We start from the raw sequence: 15,466 nt of genomic DNA, 5'->3' as shown, positions 1-15,466 counted from the left end.
GACATGGAGGACAGATTGTTGGTTTTCAGAGGTTAGAGATGGTAGTCAGGGGTCAGGCTAGTGGGGAGGGAAGGAGCTGGGGTATAACTATAAAGCAGTAGAACAGGGGAGATGACCGTGGTGATAGAATCGCTTTTCAATTTGATTGCAGTGGTAGTTGCAGAAATCTGCACATCAGCGGTGATTATAGGCATGTAAACGTGATAAAATGGCATAGAATTATATACACGCATTGTACCAATGTCAGTTTCCTGGTTTTGATCTTGTACTAGAGCCATGTAAGATGTAACCACTGGGAAACACTGGGTGAAAGGTACATGGGAACCTCTGTCTACTATCTTTGCAACTTCTTGTGAATCTATGACTGTTTGAAAATAAAAAAGTTAAAAAATTGGTAAAGAAAAAATAGCTACACAGACACAAATATATTATCAAGTTATAATTAAATTATTAAAGTTCTATTAATTAATAGAGAATATATATACCTATATATGTATGTGTATATATACATACATACATGGGTAAATCAATCAAAGAAATTTAACGTACGTGAAAGGTGATACTTCTTGGCAGCAGGCCAAGATTTGAAACAAATCCTGTGAAGTTTGATATTCAGTTAAAAAAAAAAAAGTTAGGTTGCTGCTTTTCACTATATTCCAGAATGAATTCCAGGTGAATTAAACATTTAAAAGTCAAAAAATTGGACTGTTAAAAAATTAAAGAAAATGTGAGTGAATACATATTGGATCCCAGGATAGTAAGAAGCTTTCCAATCAGGAATTAAAGGCTAAAATCATAAAGAAAAAAAATTGATAGTTTGTACTCCTTATAGTTTAATATTTTAGTTAATGAATATCAAAACGAAAATTCAAAAACAAAGACGAAATAAGGAATAATTGAAAAGTCTAGGTACCAAAGAGTTGATATCCTTAATGTATAAAAAATTTTTCCAATACCTAAACAAGATCTTAATTGGAAATAATGGATAAAGGAGAAAAAACAAAGACAATTCACAAAATAAGAAATTCAAATGTCAAATAGGCAAAAATCGATTAATTTCACTAATAATGAAAGACTAACAAATTTAAGAGTAACAGCTGCATTTCAATACAATTAAACATCTCTCAATATGGCAAAACAAAGCAACAAAAAAACTCTTCTTTCCAAAAGGTAATACGCACTGTTGCTCAGAAATAGGAAAACGTATTTCCTTCCAAACTTGTACAAGTTTTAAAAGCTGCCTACTCTTCGGGCAATTCCACTGTTAGGGATTTAACCCATGACTATAATGATACTAAGGACAAAAAATTAACATCAACAAAAATAATAACTAATAAACGCAGCACTTAGTATGTACAGGCATTTTTCTAAGCACCAGGCACATATTAACTCATGTAATCGTCACAAGAGTTCCAAGGTAGGTTTTGCAAGTGAGAAAACCGAGGTTCATAAAGGTTAAGTCCTGTAGACTCAAGGTCACACAGCTAATGATAGGTATACCCAGGATCTGCACACAGCAGTCAAGCTCCAGAGAAGATGCTGTTAACTCCTACACCATACTTTCTCTCTTCCTATGACAATAAGAAATAGGAGTTTTGCAAAATTATGTGCTTGGATGTCCCTCGCTGCTTTCTCTGCATTAGTGGAAAGTAGCACAACCTCAATATTGAAAGGTAGAGAACGGGTTTGATAACTTCGGGGCTATCCATCCACTGTATTGAAAATCAGCATTCATTACAGGTGCTGTGGAGTTAGGGTAGGCAAACTTTTTCTGTCAAGGGCCAGATAATACCCATGTCAGGCCTTGCCAGCCATGCGGTTGGTCTCTGTAAGAGTACTAAAGCTTGCCCTTCTAGGGCGAAAGCAGCCATAGGCGGTGTGGAAATGAATGAGCGTAGCTGTACTTCGGTGAGACTTTGCTGGGAAAAGCAGGCAGTGGGTGGGATGGCTTTACCCTGCATGCATGTCATAGTTTGCTGACCCCTGCTGTACAGTAACTGCATGAGATTTTGACATGAAATATATGGAAATATATGGAAAGCGAAAACGGCAGACCAGAACTGTTTTTACGCACATGGAAACATGTATTTAAAGTTCAAATGCAAATGATTTTGGAGTTTGATGAAAGGTGACAGATACTGCTGTTTAGCTGCCTGAAAGTGGACGCTAACCTCCTTCTCCTTGCTGTTTTCTCTAGACGCTGGGAAAACAGATATTCGTCCTGCCCTGCTTTGCAGCCCGAAGTAGCTGTGTAACCCAGTTCTGGCCTACTTGATTTGAGCAGAAGTCTACAAAGGATGGTTAGTGAGAAAACTTTGAATGTTATTGATTAAAGGGTACTTACAAGCTTGGGGATGATATCCAACTTGCTCAGGACAGTGGGACACAAAGAGCCTGCGTCCCTGGTGCATCCCTAAGCTAGTGCCTCATTCCTACCCTGCCACTGTCTTGTATGTGAGAAACAAACCCCCCGATATGATCAGGGCATTACTGATTGGGTTTTTTATATCGTGAGTCCAAATGCATTCCTTAATTCATACAAAATGGAAAGGAAACTCTACATTAACAATGCTGCCTCAGACAAGCCCTGACTTCTGAGAACTTTAGTTTTCCATCTGAGGAAGCCAGGATCTAGGAGAGTGCAGAAAAACATGTTAAAATTGCATGGCGCTTATCTTTTGAGTGATGGGATTCCAGAGGTAATATCTTTTATCATTTCTTTTCTTTGCATGTTTTGTTTATTTATTTATGTATGTATGTATGTATGTATTTATTTATTTATTTTTGCCACTCATGTTCAAAGTGACCGTGGATACTTTTTATAATTATATATAGTAAAAAAGAAAATATTAATAAGAACAGCTCTGGTGAAGGAAATCTCGAACTAGCCACCAGATACGAGATGGCAAGACCATTTACAAATGAAGAAATGGACATAATTATAGAAATGGAGAACAGATTGGTGATTTCCACGGCTCAGAGATGGAGTGGAGTGGGGGTGGGTATGGCCATAAAGCAGTTGCCCCAAGTAACTTCCTGGTGATGGTTAAGCATGTTAATTGTGGTGGTGGTTCCATGAAGCTACACATGTGATAGGATTGTATACACATACACACACACACGCACAAATAAGTATATAGAGAACTGGTAAACTCTGAGTAAGCTCTGTGGATTGTCCCAATGTTAGTTTCCTTGTTTTGATATTGTGATATAATGACGCGATTGTAAACATTGGGAGAAGCTGGGTGAAGGGTTCATAGGACCTGCTGTCTATATATTCCTTTGCAACTTCCTGTGAATTTGTAATTATTTCAAAACAAAAAGGTTTTTAACCACCTCGTGCCCCCGGCCCCGCTCACAAAAACAGAAAAGAAAGAAAAGAAGAGGAAATGGAGACACATGGAACTTTGTAGTTTAGCCAAAGTCATTTTAGGATTCTAAATCTGGGAAAGAAGCAAAGCTTCCTTATCCTGTGCCTAAAACTTCCAGAAAAGAAGTAACTTCTAGCAAAAGCGTTTTTCTGGAAGTTCTTTTTTTAAAAGATTTTTAAAAAATGTTTATTCATTTTTGAGAGACAGAAAGTGAGCAGGGAAGGGGCAGAGAAAGGGGAGACACAGAATCTGAAGGAGGCTCCAGGCTGTCAGCACAGAGCCCGACAAGGGGCTCAAACTCACAAACCACAAGATCATAACCTGAGCCAAAGTCAGATGCTCAACCGACTGAGCCACCCAGGTGCCCCTTTAGAGGTTCTAACCAGTGCCTCTATCCTTACTTGAAAGTATGTTAGGAAGCACATTAAGATCACCTCTTTGTTTACCTGAGGCTCAGAACTAGGAGATTCTCAGAACCACTATCACATGATAGAACTGGCCTCAACAAGTTAACATCTAAAAGCCACCTGGAGGGGCGCCTGGGTGGCTCAGGTTGAGCGGCCGACTTTGGCTCAGGTCATGATCTCGAGGTCCATGAGTTCAAGCCCCCCGTCGGGCTCTGTGCTGACAGTCAGAGTCTGGAGCCTGTTTCAGATTCTGTGTCTCCCTCTCTCTGACCCTCCCCCATTCATGCTTTGTCTCTCTCTGTCTCAGGGGTAAATAAACATTAAAAAAAATTAAAAAAAAAATAACAGCCACCTGGATTATTTATGGAAATAGACTGAGGTACTTTTCCACCTGAAATTCTTGGCTTCTTTTTTTTTAATTTCTCTTAATGTTTATTTATTTTTGAGAGAGAGGGAGAGAGAGAACGAGCAGGGGAGGGGCAGAGAGAGAGGGAGACAATCCGATGCAGGCCCCAGTCTCTGAGCTGTCAGCACAGAGCCCAACACAGGGTTCCATCTCAGGAACCTTGAGATCATGACCTGAGCCAAAGTCGGAGGCTTAACCAACTGAGCCACTCAGGCACCCCGGAATTCTTGGCTTCCTAACCAAAGAATAGAAAATGAAAAATATACATCACTGTAAAAATAATCTAGGTGCCAAGCACAGCATGAAGTGGGGATTAAAAATAACAACTGACAATATCATCTATCAACGTAAAAGTTTTTGAGACAGTTATGGATTCAACTCTGTATACATTCTATCTTTATTATTTACTTATTTTTTGAAGTTTAATTATGTATTGTGAGAGAGAGAGCAGAGGAGGGGCAGACAGACAGAGGGAAAAAGAGAATCCTAATCAGGCTCCACACTGTCAGCGTGGAGCCCGATGTGGGGCTCGAACTCAGGAACCGTGAGATCGTGACCTGAGTCGAAATCTAGAGTCAAACGCTTAACAGACTGACCCACCCAGGCACCCTTTATCTTTATTTTTTAAGAATATTACATAGTTCTCTCGATTCTATGGGGTTCTTTCCAAGGCTTGCTTTCTTCTAATCAGTTATGGGTTTTTTTTGTTGGTTTTTTTTTGTTTGTTTGTTTTTTCCCTGTTACTTCCTTCTTTGTTCCAGTGCTGGTGAAAACAAATTGTCTTCTGAGGTCTTAGATTTTTAAAGTAGACGTAGAGCTGCTTATTTGCCTTGGGACCCATTTTCTAAACTCTCCTTCCAATGTGCCTTCCAGTAATCCACCAACATATTCGGATGTGTAGTTGGGTGGGTCTTTCCTTTGCATCTACTGAACTGAAGCTCAGCTCGATTAGGATTCCTGATGAGGAAAAGGGTGCTGAGATCCCTCAGAGTTGAGTTCCTTGCTTGTCTTAGGCAAACATTGCAAAGTAGGAGAATACAGGGTTCCCCTCAAACATCTACAGCTTTCCTGGCTTTACCCCCAAAATTCGAAAACAGGAAAATTAAAATCCCACCTCTTGTCCACCTGGGTCTGGATCTCTATGGCTTCCTAGTCATCCACCTGATTTGATCAATTAACTGATATTAATGGGAAACATCTGGAAGCTGCTCCTGGAAGACTTACCAAAGCCCTTCCAGAGATGATATCCCTTCCACTTCTCCCTTTGTTTTCTGATCTGAATTTCAGATAGTGGATGGAGGGGGGATCAGGCCAGTGTGGAACGTATTTAAAATGTCTACAGAGATAGCCTGTCCAATGGGTCTAAAGAGCTGAATTTTTTAGCAGAAAGTTCCCTATGCCTCAAAGGTGCCAGATGGACAATAAAGTGATCAGTTTTGCCACAGGAGAGATACTGCGTGAATAATAAGTTCTCTGTACTCTCTGTCAGCATAAACATCATCTTGTCAATTTGTTAGGATAATAATGCCTACTAATAATTCTGGGCATTTGTCAACTTCAGAGACCTTCACAAACCTGTTTATTCTCAAGACAATTCTGTTAGTATGGTTTGATTAATTCCATTGTACACATGGAGAAACTGAGGTGGCTTATTAGAGAAGATGAGCCAGTAAGAAGGAACCCAGGGGACAGTCTCTATAATTCTTCCCTCTGAGTTGGCTGCAAAAATATTATTCAGGAATTGTGTGAACTGATTATCCCGCCGAGTCTCCCAATTCAACCAGGAAACAGTGTTGATATTGTAACTGCATCTGTTTCTCTTTTTTTTAAGTTTTTTTTAATATTAAATATAATTTATTGTCAGATTGGTTTGCATACAACACCCAGGGCTCCTCCCAACAGGTGCCCTCCTCAACGCCCATCACCCACTTTCCCATCTATTTGTTTTTGAGAGAGAGAGAGAGGGGGGATGAATGTGGGGGAGGGGCAGAGAGAGACACACACACACACACAGAATCTGAAGCAGGCTCCAGGCCCTGAGCTGTCAGCACAGAGCCCGACACCGGGCTCGAACTCACAAGCTGTGAGATCATGACCTGAGCCGAAGCCCGAAGCCCAACCAACTGAGCCACCCAGATGCCCCTCCATCTATTTTTCACTGGCCAAAGGTAGTTCTGAGGTAGCGAGTGAAAAGGCGAAAGGAATCTCTATGGAAAACAAAGTGTGGATTTATCTTTCTGGCGCCTTGGTTTCCACTCACTGGCTTTGAGCCTCTTCCCAAAGGAGTCCTGCTTGTCTGCTCAGAAATCTCGGAGAAGGCATGGGCGGCCATGTTTCTTAGATGAGTTGCCCAAGCCCCAGAATAACCAGAAGGTTATTTTGAAACAAAAATACACATCCAAGTCATTAAAATGATGTCAATAGGAAGGTAGGGCTGAAGACTAGGACTGGGAACTGGCTGTTACCATGGTAACAGCAGGGTGGGTGGGGCTAGCTGGCCCTTTAGCAGTAGCTCTCAAATGTTAGGGTGCATCAGAATTACCTGGAGGGCTTGTTAAGACACAATTAGCCCCACCCCCAGATTTTCTAATTCAGTAGGTAGGGAGTAGAGCCTTAAGATTTGCATTTTTAGCAAGTTCTCAGGACTAGCCCAAGAGCCAAATCTGTGTTGCAACCTGTGTTTGTAAGACTCACAAGCTAATCGTGGTTCTTTGATTCCATGATAGGCAACACTAGCTTTGAGCCCCAATGAAGTGAAATATCCCCTACAAAGAGAATTACATTCTTCTCATTAGCAAATCCGTATTACGAAGAAATTATACTCATTACAGTTTGAATTTCATCAATAACACTGTGGAATTTTGACTTCCTCTCTGGTTCTGTAAGTACCGACACAATATCCTCAATTTTGCCTCTTGGCCACAAAGCTTAAAATATTTACTCTCTGGCCATTTACGGAAAAAATATTTGCAGACCCCTGCTCTGGGAGGTGCCGCTTCTCTGGGGGTGACTTTGAGAACCACTGCTCTCAGTGGCTCTCAATTAAACACCCCTCCTGCTCCCACACTCCTCAGTGTTAATGTTTCACTACAGGCCTGGAGTCTGTGGAGTGGAGTGGAATGGGGCAAATGCCTGAGGATTTTTTGGGAAGTATAGAGAAAAGGGATTTTCTGTGTACGATACCGTACGATAAAAGTATACGCTGATTAGCCCCCAGCACAATTTTAAGGGGGATGACATTTGTTTTGGGTGTCATTCCACCTCTCTTTAGCTTTTTGTCTCCCTGCCATCCTGAGGGCTCTGGACTTTGGAGGTTCTCTGACTGTCCCCAACTTTGGCTCTGCACACAGACTTTCCTTCCCCAGCACACCGGCAGCTCTGTAATCAGCTCCCAGTTTCAGTGGTGGGGTAAATAATGTGAAGAGGGAATCTTCAGAATTTACAAGTCTGTGACTGATGTCAAACTTCGTGATCCGGAAGCCTGCTTCTTTTGTCATTTAACTTAGGATTGTCTGCTGCGATACTACCTGGAAATTAACGCGCTGAAAAAAAAAAGTCACTTTAAAAAAAAATCTTGACCTGTGTTTGGCCCTCACCCTCCCATTCTGCTGTCCATAGCAGATTCCCTGTATTAAAAGCCGCTGAAGGTGAGGTTTTCTGCTACAGCTTGTCTTGAAGAGGGAGTGCCACCTGACTTCTGTCTGCTCATGAAAATTAGAATTCTCTTCGAGGTGAGCACTGCCATCTTGACTCGTCTAGCCAATGGATGAGTCGGCTCGGGTCTTCTTCCTGCATTTTCCTTGAGCTCAGGCTGTGAGAGAAAAAAAAAAAAACAACCCGAGTTTCCCCCGAGGAAAGCAGAGCAATTTCACAACAGGATAGAGATTGCTTTTGCTATCATGTTGAGCATTCCCATGGCAGAAAATTACTCACACTTTTCCTTTTTTCCTTTTTACATTTGGACCCACAACTTGGAGGCTCTTGACTGTCTGAAGTTGGGAGAGAGAGCAGTGCAGGGCCGCAGTTAAGAATTCTAGGGTCAGGGGGCGCCTGGGTGGCGCAGTCGGTTAAGCGTCCGACTTCAGCCAGGTCACGATCTCGCGGTCCGTGAGTTCGAGCCCCGCATCAGGCTCTGGGCTGATGGCTCAGAGCCTGGAGCCTGTTTCCAATTCTGTGTCTCCCTCTCTCTCTGCCCCTCCCCCGTTCATGCTCTGTCTCTCTCTGTCCCAAAAATAAATGAACGTTGAAAAAAAAAAAGAAAAAAAAAAAAAGAATTCTAGGGTCAGCAGACCTGAATCTGAGTTCTCTCTTTATCGCTAACAGAGTAGCACCATGCATGGCTGTTCCTTTGCACCAGCTCCTTACGTGTGCGGTGGTGTGCTGGTCACAGCTACTCAGAGGTGATTGTAAGGATGAACATAGATCATGTGCAGAACTGATAGGAGAGTACTGGGCCCGGGGCTTAGTGGAGGCTCCGTAAATTATAGTTTTGGCATAATTTTATGCAAGGTACTCCGTTAACCATTTATACATCTGGGCGCCCCCACCAAACCCATTCATTCACCCATCCATTCACTAGAGAAATATTTTTTGAAGCCCTATTGTAAAGCAAGCACTCTCCTGGATTTGGGGGATAGAGCGTGAGCGAGCCAGATAAAGCTCCAGCCCTCTCGGAGCTACATGTTAGTGAGCGACAAGCTCGTAAAGACGGAGAGTCTGTCCCCGTATCTCTATCTAGAGCCGAGCACTGTGCTTAACCTAGAATAGACGCTTTGAAAGTGTTGATTAAAGAATGACTGACCGGGTAATTGACACTTCTGAAAAATGAAAAGAGAAGTCAGCTGTGGTTACACTTCCTCTCAGCTGTCCCTGCGACCGGGCCACCCCTTGGAGCAGCATCTCCGAGATTCACTGCTGGGCAGAGATCAGAGCTGGCCATCCTCATCGTTCTGGAGCAATCTTGTCTGGCTGCCAGGAACCCTGTTCCCAGTGAGCACAAAGGGGGAAGTGATGGCCCCTGGAGAGCCGGCTGTCATTTCAGACAGTGGTCTTCGTATTAATTGCAGTATGTAATTCGTACTGAATTCCAAGTGGCAGCCACACATAAGTGTTATCCCACACAACTGGATGTTCTTTTCGCTGCCATGATGTATCGAACAAACTGTTCAGCTGCTGGTGAGTTCTGGGGAGGGAAGTACGATATGAGGCTGCCATGCATACTGAGAGGCAGAGAAGCTTTCAGATTAGGGAGCAATTAATTAAAGAATAATCATGAAAATGTTCCCGATAATTCACTTCAAGCAGCTACTCACTGTTACTTTATTATTTTGGATAATATTCATGATTATTGTTTAATTTGTTTTTAATATGGATTTACAGTTTTATGTAATCCTTTTGTAATTGAGAAGCAGTTAGAGGGTCCAGGTGCTCTGAAATACTTCTTTATTCAATTATCCAACTTTTAGAAGAATCTTGTTTTGCAATTAACCCAGGTTGTTAACACAGATGTACACATTCGGTGTCTTTATTGCATGTAAGTATGACTATAAATCTATCTGATTTCAATTTTAGGCTTCATAGAAAAAGCCATATTGCTATTTCAGTATGAGTCTAGCTAATGCTCATGGGTCCCTCCCTACTGGGGAAATCCATTAATCAGTCAACAAATATTGCTTGAGCCATTACCTTGTCCAGGTATGGAAGTGGAGTTTTGGGGCCAGTAATAAAAAAAAAAGAAAAAATGACAGAGATGTATTCTTGCTCTCTATGCACTTTTAGTTTTGTTTGGAAAATAAGACAGCATAGAATGATAACCAACAACATGGTGATAAACACTGGGTGTCAAATGATTAAATCAGAAATAACCGCTGTCGAAGTCCACAGGAGACAAAAACATCACTGGCCACACTTGGTTGTGGGAGCCTTGCCTACCTGATCATGTCCATTTCAGAACAAGTTGCCTGATGAAATAGAAGATGGTAGGTTGAGTATATTTCCTTGCTACTCAGAGTGGGATCTGAGAGCCCACAGCCTCAGCAACACCCGAGAGCTTGTTAGAAATGAGGAATCTCCAAGCACGGCCCAGACTGATTGAATCAGAACTTGCCTTTAACAAGACCCCCAGGGGCGCCTGGGTGACTCAGACGGTTGAGCGTCCGTCTTCGGCTCAGGTCATGATCTCACGGTTTGTGAGCTTGAGCCCCGCATCGGGCTCTGTGCTGTCAGCTCGGAGTCTGGAGCCTGCTTCCGATTCTGTGTCTCCTTCTCTCTCTGCCCTTCCCCCACTTGTGCTCTCTCTCTCTCAAAAATAAATAAATGTAAAAAAAAAAAAAAATTAAAAAAAACCCAAAACAACAAAAACAAGACCCCCAATGATTAATAGAATTATTTCAATTCATTAAGGTCTGAGAAACATAGGTCTAGCTTGCAGACCCATAAATAATTTTTTTTTTTACTTGAGGGAAAATTAGACTCATATTTGCTAACCCCAATAAAAAGTAAAGACATTACAGGAAACCATTCATTCAACAAAACTTTATGCACCCTCTGTGCGCTAGACATTTGGTAGTTTGTTTCATTACACCTTATACATAAGTCCCCAGTCACAGCTTTGGGTGTTCACTAATTCTGGGGACTACTGCCGACTCTGAGGTCTAAGAGGCAAACACATTCTTAACAACTCAGGGATATTTCGTCATCAAGAAGCAAACCTGGGTCACCTGAAGAAGTGGGGATAACTTGGTTGGAAACTTCCAAGGGCCAACAGTGGTGCCTGGGGAAGGGCAGCCCTGTCATGGAAGATAGTGCTACAGCCAACACAGCTTTGTGCTCGCTTTCCTCCAGTGCTGAGGACTCCCCATCCAACGGCCTACTTGACATTTCAACTTGTGTATCTAGCAGGCTTCTGAATAATAAATATCCAACAGGGAATTCTTCATTTTCTCTCAGAAACCTGTTTTGCCTCTGATTTTCCTCTCCTTGATGTCACCACCATCCATCCAGTTAATAAGCCAAAAAGAAGGAGAAATCATTCCGAACTCTTTGCTTTTCCTAACCACCCCATCTAATCCATGATGCCTTCCTGTCAATTCCACCTTCAGAACATGATCTTGCCATTTATCCCCTCTGGTTCATCTCCTGGACACCGCCCACCATCTTGCCCTGGGGGACTGTGCTGGTTCCCTGAGTGGTCTTCCTGCTTCCATTCTTGTTCTTATCCTATCTAATCTCCATACAACTGTCTTAAGAGCTTGTTTGGAGGTTCTAGCAGGGGAGCGCAGCTACTTGTATACCCTTGACCGAAGAATGATCCTCCTCTATTGGGGAAGGTGGTCCTCTTCGACAGAGCACACAGCTTCCGGAGGGACGCACATGGAACGGTGAGGGAGGAAGGGGACACCCGCCTAGCCAGCCAGATCAGTCGAATCAACCCTGGCGATCAATGGGGTGACAGATGTCACAGCCAGATCGCCTTCACATCCTCCATACAACTGTCTTAGAAAATGTTATTCTTCACATCATAGTCTGCCTGAAACTTTCATGGTTCCCCATTAATCTTCAAATAAAACTGAAACCAACAGGCCCTGTTTGATCTGGGTCCCATAACCCTTAGCCCATCACACACTGTACTCTAGCTGAAATGACCTTGTACTCATTCTTTCAACTTGATTGGCTCTTTTTCACCCTGGGGGTCTTTGCATTGTTCCTTCTGCCTACAGCCATCTCCACGTGGTTGCCTCCAGATCTCTCAGAGCTCAGAGTAACTATCCTGCCTTCGGCTTTCCCCAAGGTTCAACTAGTTGACAGTCTCAGCCGTGTTTATTTTATGGTCCTAATGACAATCTCCGATCACATTAAAATTTTTGTGTTTGTTTTGGTTATTTGAGTCTGCCTCTCCAAATGAGAATATAAACCCACTAGGGGCCAAGACTTCATTTGTCTTGTTTATCTCTATTTCTCAACATGCAGATGTGTGAATAAATGGAAGTATGTTTCCAGATTTGTGTTGCTGAACTTGTGTCCTCTTTCAGAGTAAATAGAAATATTTTTTTTATTTAATTACCCAACTTTTATAAGAACCTCATTATTCATTTAACACAAGTATACATGTTATATCTCTGCACGACATGTAGGTATAACAAAGAGCCAGATATATTTTGAATATAGGAGACAGGTGCCTCTGGCCAGCTGCTCATCTGAAGGAAGGAGCCCGTGCCCAGCACCCAATTCTCTCTGCAACGCAGTCAAGGGTTTGCTTCTGGAAACCACTCCAAACAGCACCGTGGTCACCTGTGTGTAGACGAGCCTCCCTGATTGGACATCTAAGGATCTAATAGAGGTAAGAGAGCCCTCCGAGTCCCTACAGTTGACTGGAAGTGTAGGTGAATTCCTATCCCTGCCAGGAAGTGAAGGGGAATCTCTTAGCCCTGACAGCAGGTGTAATTGAATCCCCACATCTTGACTTAAACACAAAGGGAATAAACCTTCCAGTTTCCTTACATGGTTTAGATTGTTAGATCCTTGTAAGCTTTAAGGAATTTGGTTATTTAAAGAAATGATGAACAGCCTCCTGTTTCCATGTCCTACACCATCCTAAAGAGACTCAGATTTGGCGACCTGCTAAAGATGTCCATGTCTTAATCCCTTCCTGAACCTGTGATTATGTTACCTTACAGGGCAGGTGCAGGCAAGGACACTGAGATGGGGATGCTCTCCTGGGTTATCTGAAAGCACCCAATGTCATCACAAGGGTCCTTCAAAGGGTCAGAGAAGGAGAGGTGATAACAAAAGTGGAGTGTGGGAGTCAGAGAGAGATTTGAAGATGCTTTGCTGCTGACTTTAAAGATGGAAGGAAACTATAAGCCAAGAAAAGTGGCATCTTCTAGAAGCTGGAAGAGTCAAGGCCTTTAGAGCCTCCTCTCCAGAGTCCAGGAGGAACCAGCACTGCTGACACCTTGACCTGAGCCAGGAAGACCCAATGGGACCTCTTATCTCCAGAACTGTAGGATCATACATTTTGTTGTTCGCAGCCAGTAGGTCTCTAGTCATTTTTTGTAGCAGCAATAGGAAACTAAGAGTTTGTCAACTCACTGTGAGAGTGAGTGGCAATGACAAATCCTTTCTCAGTTTGCTTTTTCATTTACAAAGCCATGCCAGTGTTCTAGTCTTCCACATGGTCCCAATAGAGACAATAAAACTCAAAACCCTTGCCCTCAAAACAGAGCAGCCTCATCTCCTCACTTCAAACCCCTTCCCTTGTTATTTCACACAGAATTCTCAGAACTTCAGTAACTAAATATCTGGCTTGCAGCCGATTAACAACAGCAAATGAGGAGCCATCGGAGTGAAAGTAATAATGGTTACAATAGTTGGCTTGACTGTAAAACAGAAAATCCCCCCCCCCCCAAAAGCCACAAAGGGCAGACCTTTTAATGAATGGCCACTAAGGAATGTGGCAGGTCCTGTTAAGTATCACTCACTCACAACACAACATGGTATTCATTGTTGGAATCATGAACCTAAAAATGTGGAAAAAAGATTAGGTCAGACTGAACACCTAGCCCTACATATAAGAAAGTGCGCCCTACATTTAAGAGAGATATCCATCAGAATGAGTTACAATACAAAGGATTTGGTGCTTTGAGGTAGACATTTTCTGGAAACGTTCATTCTCTAATGATATCGAAGAGTGTGGTATTTCTGTGGGCATCTAGTCTTCTCATAAAAATGACCCTCCGACATGGTTTTCTAGAAGATAATGAAGAACCTCTCCACAGGACTTGATTCCCACATCCTTTCTGGAAAAGAATATGAAGTGATAGATGGACTTTTGATTGCAGTTAGAAAAAGCTGCTCCTGCCTTCTTCCCATCCCTCGAGAATAGCTATCGGTTTAAAGAGGAATTCTCAGCAAGCTTCGGAGCTAAGTGCTTACAATACAATTAAGCAGAGTCATAGTTGACATTTAAACATTTTTCATTTTTCATTTTAACCACCCTGTAAGCATTAACTAATTAAGCCTCATCAGGCACTGATGCGAAAGAATTGCCTCCTATATTCTGCAGATGAAAATAGTTCATGTGATACTTCTGAAAGTTCACCTACTGATGCAAAGGAGCAAATGGGGCTCCCACCATGCCTGCTGCAATATTCTAGCACAGTGGTTCTCAAGAGGGACCTGGTGTTATTGGAAGGAGCTTATGTTTCCGTACAAATAACCAGCGACATCAAATGGATAGTGGTTGCTGCCAGGCGTGTAGCATCATCACGGCGCACGTTTGATTTGGTGCTGGTGTGGCATGGTACGCATTTGTAAGGCATATGTCCCTATTCTGCCCTCCTCCCTGGTCACCTCCTCCTATGGGCCAAGCCCCATCATTTCTTCCCTGGACTAGGGCAGGAACCTCCTTTTAGACCTCCCGCTTTCTCCCTTGTCCTCTACAATCTTTATCCTCACAGCAGTGAGAGCGATCGAGTAAAACCTAAAGCCAAACTGCCCTGCTTCCATCCCACTATGACTTCCGACTGCACTTAGAGTCAAGGCCAGGTTTCCTACCTTGATTTCACAGCGCTGTGGCGCCTGGTCCCTGCCAGCCTCTCAAATACTGGCCCTCGCTCAGTACACCATCCAGTCTGGCCTCTTCTCTCCTTTCAACATCCCAGTGTGTTTCACCTCGAGACCTTTACGCTTGCCATTCTTCCGATCTTCCCATGACAGTCTCTTCATGTCTCAGCTCAAGTATCACCTCCTCAAGAGGGCCCTCCTGACAATCCAATGTACCGAGACTGTGTAGCTAATATAAATACCATTGTGATTAACCAAATTCACATCAATTTGAAAATGTTCCTAAAGGCATAATAAGGTTTGATCATTTGGATATTTTTTTTTCCCAATTAACAGTCATCCATGAAAGTGTGTGACGTTGGGGCAGCTGGGTGGCTCAGTCAGTTGAACGTCCAACTCTTAGTTTCAGCTCAGGTCATGAAGTCATGAGATCGAGCCCCACATCGGGCTCCACGCTAGGCATGGAGCCTGCCTGGGATTCTCTCTCTCCCTTTCTCTCTGCCCCCCCCTCACTCGATCTTTCTCTCAAAATAAAGAAATGAATAAATAAATATTAAAAAAACCAAAGTGTGTGACATTAAAATTTAGTCTTGATACTTAAAAAGTTACAAAAAAGGATGAATTCCAGTATGGAAGAAAAATAATTATTAAATAGGGTCACTTAATTTTTTTAAAACAGGCTACTTGGTACTAAAACTGATCCCATTCATATATCCTGA

The sequence above is a fragment of the Felis catus genome, chromosome D3 (genome assembly GCF_018350175.1).
Source record: "Felis catus isolate Fca126 chromosome D3, F.catus_Fca126_mat1.0, whole genome shotgun sequence".
NCBI classification, from domain to species: Eukaryota; Metazoa; Chordata; class Mammalia; order Carnivora; family Felidae; genus Felis; species Felis catus.
This window is presented reverse-complemented; position numbering follows the sequence as displayed.